This window comes from Nerophis ophidion, linkage group LG26 (assembly GCF_033978795.1).
Source record: "Nerophis ophidion isolate RoL-2023_Sa linkage group LG26, RoL_Noph_v1.0, whole genome shotgun sequence".
NCBI lineage: Eukaryota > Metazoa > Chordata > Actinopteri > Syngnathiformes > Syngnathidae > Nerophis > Nerophis ophidion.
The window spans coordinates 12345207-12354892 of record NC_084636.1 but is presented as its reverse complement, the minus strand read 5'-3'; the positions used below and the strand labels follow the sequence as shown (position 1 = coordinate 12354892).

The window sequence follows — 9686 nt, the reverse complement described above, 5'->3', positions numbered from 1 at the left end:
CCTTTTAGCAACGATTCGATTCTTCAAAAGCAGCGAAGTTGGCACGTTGTGTAAATGGTAAATAAAAAACAGAATACAATGATTTGCAAATCCTTTTCAATTTGTACTCAATTGAGTAAACTGCAAAGACGACATATTTAATGTAGGGCTGGGCGATATGGCCTTTTTTTAATATCGCAATATTTTTAGGCCATATCGCGATATACGATATATATTACGATTGAATGAACACTTGATGCATATAATCACAGCAGTATGATGATTATATGTGTCTACATTAAAACATTCTTCTACATACAGCATTAATGTATACTACTTTTAAACTTTCATGCAGAGAGGGAAATCACAACTAAGTCCATTTGTATTTTATTAACTTATTAAGCAATGGCACTAACATTCAAGTCATTTCCAAAACATAAATTGCAAGCTTGTCAGAGACATTTTAAGTGTCAAATAAAAATGAGCTACATAATAGGAAATCAAATAGTATTCGTCCTTCACTATGTGGTATGTTACTAAGGTTATGAAATTCTCTTCATTCTCTAGCGAGTGACTTTACAAACGATGCTACATATTAGCAGTAATGCTACTTTTTATAGCAACCCTCCCCCCACCCCACTTGACAAATTACGGTTGTCTGTTCGACATATTCCCGCTTGAAGCCGAACCACTGCCAGACGATGAAAACCCTGCTGTTATTGGGAATTAAGTCTTCCTTCATTTGTTACCAGATCCGCACCATCTTTCTCTCGTACGGCTACGTTAGCAGCTAACGTTAGCCACGCCGCTACCTCTCTGCCCTTTTTTTTTTTTACCTCTCTGCCCTGCGAGGGCGTGTATGTGACGTGTGACGTATGTAAGCCTGCTTGTCTGCGAGAAGGAGAGACAGGAAAGAGCGAGGAGAGCCTGAAGTGTACGCCCGCAGCTAAAAGTCCTGCGTGTGAACGTATATTCGAATATTACGATATAGTAATTTTCTATATCGCACAGAGACAAACCCGCGATATATCGTATATATCGATATATCGCCCATCCCTAATTTAATGTTCAAATTGAGAAACTTATTTTTTTTTGTTGCAAATAGTCATTCGGTTACCGTAACGTATTATTTTCGGGTCTCCCCATGTCTGGCATTAAAAGATTACAGTTGGTACAAAATGCGGCTGCTAGACTTTTGACAAGAACAAGAAAGTTTGATCACATTACGCCTGTACTGGCTCACCTGCACTGGCTTCCTGTGCACTTAAGATGTGACTTTAAGGTTTTACTACTTACGTATAAAATACTACACGGTCTAGCTCCAGCCTATCTTGCCGATTGTATTGTACCATATGTCCCGGCAAGAAATCTGCGTTCAAAGGACTCCGGCTTATTAGTGATTCCTAAAGCCCAAAAAAAGTATGCGGGCTGTAGAGCGTTTTCCGTTCGGGCTCCAGTACTCTGGAATGCCCTCCCGGTAACAGTTCGAGATGCCACCTCAGTAGAAGCATTTAAGTCTCACCTTAAAACACATTTGTATACTCTAGCCTTTAAATAGACCTCCTTTTTAGACCAGTTGATCTGCCGCTTCTTTTGTTTTTCTCCTCTGTCCCCCCCCTCCCTTGTGGAGGGGTCCGGTCCGATGACCATGGATGAAGTACTGGCTGTCCGGAGTTGGGACCCAGGATGGACCGCTCGCCTGTGTATCGGTTGGGGACATCTCTACTCTGCTGATCCGCCACCGCTTGGGATGGTTTCCTGTGAACGGGACTCTCGCTGCTGTCTTGGATCCGCTTTGAACTGAACTCTCGCGGCTGTGTTGGAGCCACTATGGATTGAACTTTCACAGTATCATGTTAGACCCGCTCGACAGCCATTGTTTTCGGTCCCCTAGAGGGGGGGTTGCCCAGATTTGAGGTCCTCTCCAAGGTTCTCATAGACATCATTGTCACTGGCGTCCCACTGGGTGTGAATTCTCCTTGCCCACTGGGTGTGAGTTTTCCTTTCCCTTATGTGGGTTCTTCCGAGGATGTCGTAGTCGTAGTGGTTTCTACAGTCCTTTGAGACATTTGTGATTTAGGGCTGTATAAATAAACATTGATTGATTGATTAACTTAGAATTTAAAGGCCTACTGAAACCCACTACTACCGACTACACAGTCTGATAGTTTATATATCAACGATGAAATATTAACTTTGCAACACATACCGATACGGCCTTTTTAGTTTACTGAATTGCAATTTTAAATTTCCCGCGAGTTTCTTGTTGAAAACGTCACGGAATGATGACGCGTACGCGTGACGTCACCGACTGTCAGAAAATATTAGCGCTGCACCACTAGCGGCTAAAAGTAGTCTGCTTTAATCGCATAATTACACAGTATTTTGGACATCTGTGTTGCTGAATCTTTTGCAATTTGTTCATTTAATAATGGAGACTATAAAGAACAATGCGGTTGGTGGAAAGCGGTGGACTGCAGCTGTCTTTAGCACCGAGACACAGCCTGTGTTTGTTTGTTTGTGAAGCAGAGCGGTCAAGCGAACATGTTTGCTCTACGTCAGCCAGCATGTTTTTGGATGGGAAAATTGTGATATATATCTTACCGGAGACATCATTGTCAAAAAAGGCAGCTGTGAGCTTGGCTCCTCGGCTTCTCTCTGAGACACTGCGTGTTCACCGCAGCCATCCCACCTCGAGGTATGTCTTTACAATCTCACTAAAACACTATTAACACAATAAGCAGATAAGGGATTTTCCAGAATTATCCTAGTAAATGTCTAGTTACATCTGAAACGCTCACACTGCCGGAGCCGTCGCTTTTTTTTTTTTTTCTAAGTGCCTCACTCTAACTTTCCTCATCCACAAATCTTTCATCCTCGCTCAAATTAATGGGGAAATCGTCGCTTTCTCGGTCCGAATAGCTCTTGCTGCTGGAGGATATGATTATAAACAATGTGAGGATGTGAGGAGCCCTACAACCCGTGGCGTCACGCGCACATTGTCTGCTACTTCCGGTAAAGGCAAGGCTTTTTTATTAGCGACCAAAAGTTGCAAATTTTATCGTCAATGTTCTTTATTAAATCCTTTCAGCAAAAATATGGCCATATCGCGAAATGATCAAGTATGACACATAGAATGGACCCGCTTTCCCCGTTTGAAAAAGAAAATCTCATTTCAGTAGGCCTTTAAAAGGAAAGGCCATGTAACACACTGCCATCGTTTTTTTTTGTTTTTTTTTCATCTAGTCCTTCACTATCAATATCCTAATTCACAAATCTTTTATCCTCGCTCAAAATAATGTGGAAATTGTCGCTTTCTCGGTCCGAATTGCTCTTACTGCTGGTGGCTCCCATTAAAAACAATGTGAATATGTGTGGAGCCCTGCAACTCGTGACGTCACGTGCACATACTTCCGGTAAAGGCAAGGCTTTTTTATTAGTAGCCAAAAGTTGCAAACTTTATCGTCAATGTTCTCTACTAAATCCTTTCAGCAAAAATATAGCAATATCGCAAAATGATCAAGTATGACACATACAATGGACCTGCTATCACCGTTTCAATAAGAAAATCTCAGTTCAGTAGGCCTTTAATGGCAGCAACACATTGCAAAAAAGTTTGCGCAGGGGCATTTTTTACCACTGTGTTACATGGCCTTTCCTTTTAACAACACTCAGTAAACGTTTGGGAACTGAGGAGACCATTTTTTGAAGCTTTTCAGGCGGAATTCTTTCTCATTCTTGCTTGCTTAGGGGCGGCATGGCGTAGTGGGTAGTGCGGCCGTGCCAGAAACCTGAGGGTTGCAGGTTCGCTTCCCACCTATTAACATCCAAAATCGCTGCCGTTGTGTCCTTGGGCAGGACACTTCACCCTTGCCCCCGGTGCCGCTCACACCGGTGAATGAATGATGAGTGAATGTTTGGTGGTGGTCGGAGGGGCCGTAGGCGCAAACTGGCAGCCACGCTTCCGTCAGTCTACCCCAGGGCAGCTGTGGCTACAAATGTAGCTTACCACCACCAGGTGTGAATGAATGATGGGTTCCCACTGCTCTGTGAGCGCTTTGAGTATCTAACAATAGGAAAGCGCGATATAAATCTAATCCATTATTATTGTTATTATTGATGTACAGCTTAAGTTGTTCAACAGTCTGGAATCTCAGTTGTACTATTTTTGGCTTCATCCTCTTCTTTTTTGTAAGGGGCGCCAGAAGTTGGCAGACGAGTTAGCGATCCTGTTCTGTCTCCATGTAATGTTTGATCTTGAATGGGATTGTGCTGAAAATTTTAATTTCCCCTCGGGGATTAATAAAGTATCACTGATCTGATCTGATCTGATAATGCGTCACACATTTTCAATGGGAGACAGGTCTAGACTACAGGCAGGCCAGTCTAGTACCCGCACTCTTTTACTATATGTGGCTTGGCATTGTCTTGCTGAAATAAGCAGGGGCGTCCATGATAACTTTGCTTGGATGGCAAAGATATTTAATGTCTGAACTGAGAAACTACATTTTTTTGTGCAAATAATCATAAACTTAGATTTTAATGGCCGCAACACATTGCAAAAAAGTTGGGACTGGAGTATTTTTTTACCACTTTGTGACATGGCCTTTCCTTTTAACAACGCTCAGATAACTTTGCTTGGATGGCAACATATGTTGCTCCAAAACCTGTATGTACCTTTCAGCATTAATGGTGCCTTCACAGATGTGTAAGTTACCCATGCCTGGGGCACTAATACACCCCCATACCATCATAGATCCTGACTTTTCAACTTTGCGCCTATAACAGTGCGGATGTTTTTTGTCATCCTTGGTCCGAAGGACACATGTTCCATGCATCAAATTCCGAATGAGCTAATATTTGCCAAAAATAAGGTTTTCCAGTTCAAACGTTAAGTATCTTGTCTTTGCAGTCTTTTCAATTGAATATTAGTTGAAAAGGATTTGCAAATCATTGTATTCTGTTTTTATTAAAGATTTACACAACGTGCCAACTTCACTGATTTTGGGTTTTGCATATGTGTGGTTGACGATACAATAAAGGGACGATATTATCTTTTTAGAACGATTCGATCCGACAGGATTCGGTGAGTTGAAATTTATTCAGTTACTTTTTAACAAAAAAAAAGGGTGAATGTTTCTATATTCCTGGTATGTCTTGTAAGGGAAGTGTGCATAAATGAGTTATGGATACAAAAAAAGCAAATAAACAACAATTAATGGCCAATGCATTCACATATTATTTAAATCAGGGGTCTCAAACTCTATTTACCTGGGGGCCACTGGATGCAGAGTCTGTGCCGCAAGAAAATATTTGTTACATTTTTTTTTTTTTTAAATGTCTTCATTTTTGTTTTCAACACAAAATAAAATCAAAATATGAATGAAAAAAATGAGAATCAAGTAAATGAATCAGTTATAAGTAATAACAATAATAATTTGATTTCTCCAGTCAGCAACAATGAGTGAGGCAACTTAAACAATTAAAAAAAACAAAAACGGTTTGAATTGGTCCAGGTTATCGGGGACTGTTATTACTGACGGACAGGTGTCGCGGTGTGACTGCAGCCAGGCACGTGAGAAAACCTTTGTCTCCATGGCAATGTTGCTGCCGCTTTTCCACTAATGCAGGGGTAGGCAACCCAGAACGTTGAAAAAGCCATTTTGGTCTAGTGGAAAAGCGGCAAAACGTTTCTCTGCTTGAATCACGCAAACAACGTCACTGTTTGGCCCTCGAGAGCCATGTACCACACCGTGATTGGTAGATTCCTTCAGCTCCGCACACAACACTGTCAAGCACCATTCATATAAAACTTGCGGGCCGCACTAACTTTAAACTTTCATATTAAGTTGGGGGCCGCAAAATAACGTCTTGCGGGCCGCAATTGGTGTCTGAGACCCCTGATTTAAATTAAGTGCAACCAGCACTTTAGGTTAAAGCAAAGAAAAAAGTGTTTCTTCTCACATTTCCAAATTGAAGTCAATGTTCAGTAATAGTACAGTAACCAACATATCAGTAGATTTACTTCCTAAATAAAGTTCCTCCACCCAATCATTCAGTATCTGTTCTCCGCCCTGACGTCCAAGTTGTGCCACCTCATCCCTGTTGATGGTGTTGGCCCCTAGAGCCATCTCTTCTATTTATTTGTTTCTAATGAAATAACTGTTCTTTGGCCGCGCAGTTGCGTATTGTGTGTCACACATGTCGCTGTCACTTCCATTTTTTCAGTCCTGTGTTTTGTGGCTTAAATATGTGTTGCAGCTTAAAATTGTGTCGCTTTAAATGTTGCTTTAATGATGTCACAGACAGGAGAAATATACTTTAATCTTATTTCTAAAAGTGTTAAACTTTATATAAACGCTGCTGTTCTTAAAGGCCTATTGAAATTAGATTTTCTTATTTAAACGGGGATAGCAGGTCCATTCTATGTGTCATACTTGATCATTTCGCGATATTGACATTTTTTGCTTAAAGGATTTAGTAGAGAACATCGACGATAAAGTTCGCAACTTTTGGTCGCTAATAAAAAAGCCTTGCCTGTACCGGAAGTAGCAGACGATGTGCGCGTGACGTCACTGGTTGTAGGGCTCCTCACATCCTCACATTGTTTATAATCATAGCCTCCAAGAGCAAGAGCGATTCGGACCGAGAAAGCGACGATTTTCCCATTAATTTGAGCGAGGATGAAAGATTTGTGGAAGAAGAAAGTTAGAGTGTAGCACAAAAAAGAAAAGGCGGCGGCAGTGGGAGCGATTCAGATGTAATTAGACACATATACTAGGATAATTCAGGAAAATCCCTTATCTGCTTATCGTGTTTAATAGTATTTTAGTGAGATTATAAAGTCATACATGAAAGTCGGATGGCTGCGGTGAACGTCAGTGTCTCTGAAAAAAGCCGAGGAGCCAAGATCACAGATGCCTTTTTGAGCTGCAGGAGAGGTCGCATAATCCACTCAAGTCTCCGGTAAGAGCTGACTTAATATCACAATTTTCCCATCCAAAACTTGCTGGTTGACGTAGAGAAACATGTTCACTTGACCGCTCTGTGTTAAAGCTTCACAACAAACAAAGAAACACTGGCTGTGTTTCGGTGCTAAAGGCAGCTGCAATCCACAGCTTTCCACCAACAGCATTCTTATTTGACGTCTCCATTATTCATTGAACAAATTGCAAAAGATTCAGCAACACAGATGTCCAAAATACTGTGTAATTATGCGATGAAAAGAGACGACTTTTAGCCGTGAGTGGTGCTGGGAGAACATGTCCGCTCCAACCAATAACGTCACAAACACGCGTCAACATAAGCGTCATCATTCCGCGACGTTTTCAACAGGATAAGTCGCGGGAAATTTAAAATTGCAATTTAGTAAACTAAAAAGCCCGTATTGGCATGTGTTGCAATGTTAATATTTCATCATTGATATATAAACTGTCAGACTGCGTGGTCGGTAGTAGTGGGTTTCAGTAAGCCTTTAAATCTGTTTTTTTTTTTTAGTATCGATAAAATTGATGGACCTTTTTGATTTTTGATTGATACCTATCTTCGGGAAGGCTTTCTTACCAAGAAATCGATCAATTAATTTTCGCAAATCGAATAATATACTTGAAATTTATGAATATAAATAAATGTATCAATACATCGATCAATCATTAGAGCCAATAATCTATCCATACACACACTCACACACACGTTCATGTCACACAGTGGCGGGCCGTGCGTTTCCCACCTAGGCCTTCAGTGATGTCCGACTTCAAAAATTACCTCTCAAAATACCATCATTTCTGTACCACATGACCATTGCTGGATAAATACTGTACAGAAACACATTTACGCACTACTGGGCATTGAATTACCGCCAACAGTGTACGAAATATGTTTTTTCTGGCGCATTTAAAAATCAATAAACCCGCATCAGCAATTAAAACATATCTTATGTGGGACTGTTGAAATTAAAATGGTAAAAAAAACATATTAAGCTAAATATTTGAACTCACAATTTGTAGAACCCATTCGAGCTTCCGAGGTTGGTCGACATCGTCTCACAAGATGTAGTTTCTCTTTCAATATCCTTCTTGAAAATGGCCTTGCAAACATGTGTTGTCTTGTCTAATCATAAAAGATGCCGACGAGGCGTGTTGGCTGAGTTCTTAAAGTTTACTCCATAGCGTGCTTTTCAAAAACATCCAGCAACAACCTAAACAAGGTACATGCTCTTCACTACTGTGGCATGCTGGGTAATGGAGTTCTTATATTACCTAGCTCATAACATCACAATATATATCTGCTTAGACCAGCTAGAAGGCCTTACTGACAACAACTCGCGATCTGATTGGCTATCACAACTGTCTGTCAAATGTTTGTGCCCGCATTGTTGATTCTGAAGGCCTCGGGCAGATTTTGTACAGCATGGCAACATATGCTGGCTGAATTCTGATTGGATAAAAACTCCATAACCTAAAAACAACAGCGCTGGAAGGAGCGTAATATGGCATGAAGAGAATATGAATGCTTTTAGATATTTAGGGAATGTAAATTAAAAAAATACTTGTATCTTTAGTTATGATCATGATATCTGATTATATTAGGCCTGCACAGAAGGCCTTGTTGGCACACCACTGATGTCACACGATGCATACATTTCATTTTTTTTGTGGCGCCCTCTACTGGTTGCGGTCAAAATGCTTTCGAAGACATTCTAACAGAGAGGTGTCTAAAGGTGGGCTCCAGGGGACCCCTAGCTCAATTTATGTTGGTCTTTGGCAAATAAAAAAATAACTGAATACATTCATTATTATTAGTAAGTCCCTCCAGGATTTTGCAATGTTGCGATCAATCCGCGACCTCTAAACTGCACATTTTGGCCAATCAGCTTTGTCTTGCTTAGGCGAAGTAGGAACAACAACATGTAACAATACATCAACTCGTCATTGCTTAAGAGGCACAATTGTTCTCCTCTCGCACAGCTCCGACATGTTCCTCTCGAGCACTGAGCCTTTTGGGTAATGTAGTGTATATACCAGGGGTCACCAACCTGTTTGAAACCAAGAGCTACTTCTTGGGAACTGATTAGATCAAGGGTAATGGGTCAAATGCAGAGAACAATTTCGCCACATTTAGTATGTGTGTGACAATCATTGGTACTTTAACTTTTAACTTTAATGTGAAGGGCTTCCTGCGATGAGGTGGCGACTTGTCCAGGGTGTACCCCGCCTTCCCCCCGATTGTAGCTGAGATAGGCGCCAGTGACCCCCGCGACCCCAAAAGGGAATAAGCGGTAGAAAATGGATGGATGGATGGAAGGGCTACCAGTTTGATACACACTTAAATAAATTGCCAGAAATAGCCAATTTGCTCAATTTACCTTTAATAAATAAATCTATATATGTGAAAAAAATGGGTATTTCTGTCCGTCATTCCGTCGTACATTTTTTTTCCTTTTACGGAAGGTTTTTCGTAGAGAATAAATAATGAAAAAAACACTTAATTGAACGGTTTAAAAGAGGAGAAAACACGAAAAAAATGAAAATTAAATTTTGAAACATAGTTTATCTTCAATTTCGACTCTTTAAAATTCAAAATTCAACCGAAAAAAATGAAGACAAAAACTAGCTAATTCGAATCTTTTTGAAAAAATTCAAAAAATATTTCATAGAACATCATTAGTTAATTTTCCTGATTAATATTAATTTCAGAATTTTGATGAC

General features: G+C 40.5%; 1 long non-coding RNA gene across 1 annotated transcript in view; it reads left to right on the top strand.

Annotated features, from left to right (window-relative positions):
* The window catches only part of LOC133543644 (uncharacterized), an 80288-nt gene that overhangs the window by 35218 nt on the left and 35384 nt on the right, over positions 1-9686 (top strand). The window lies entirely within an intron of this gene.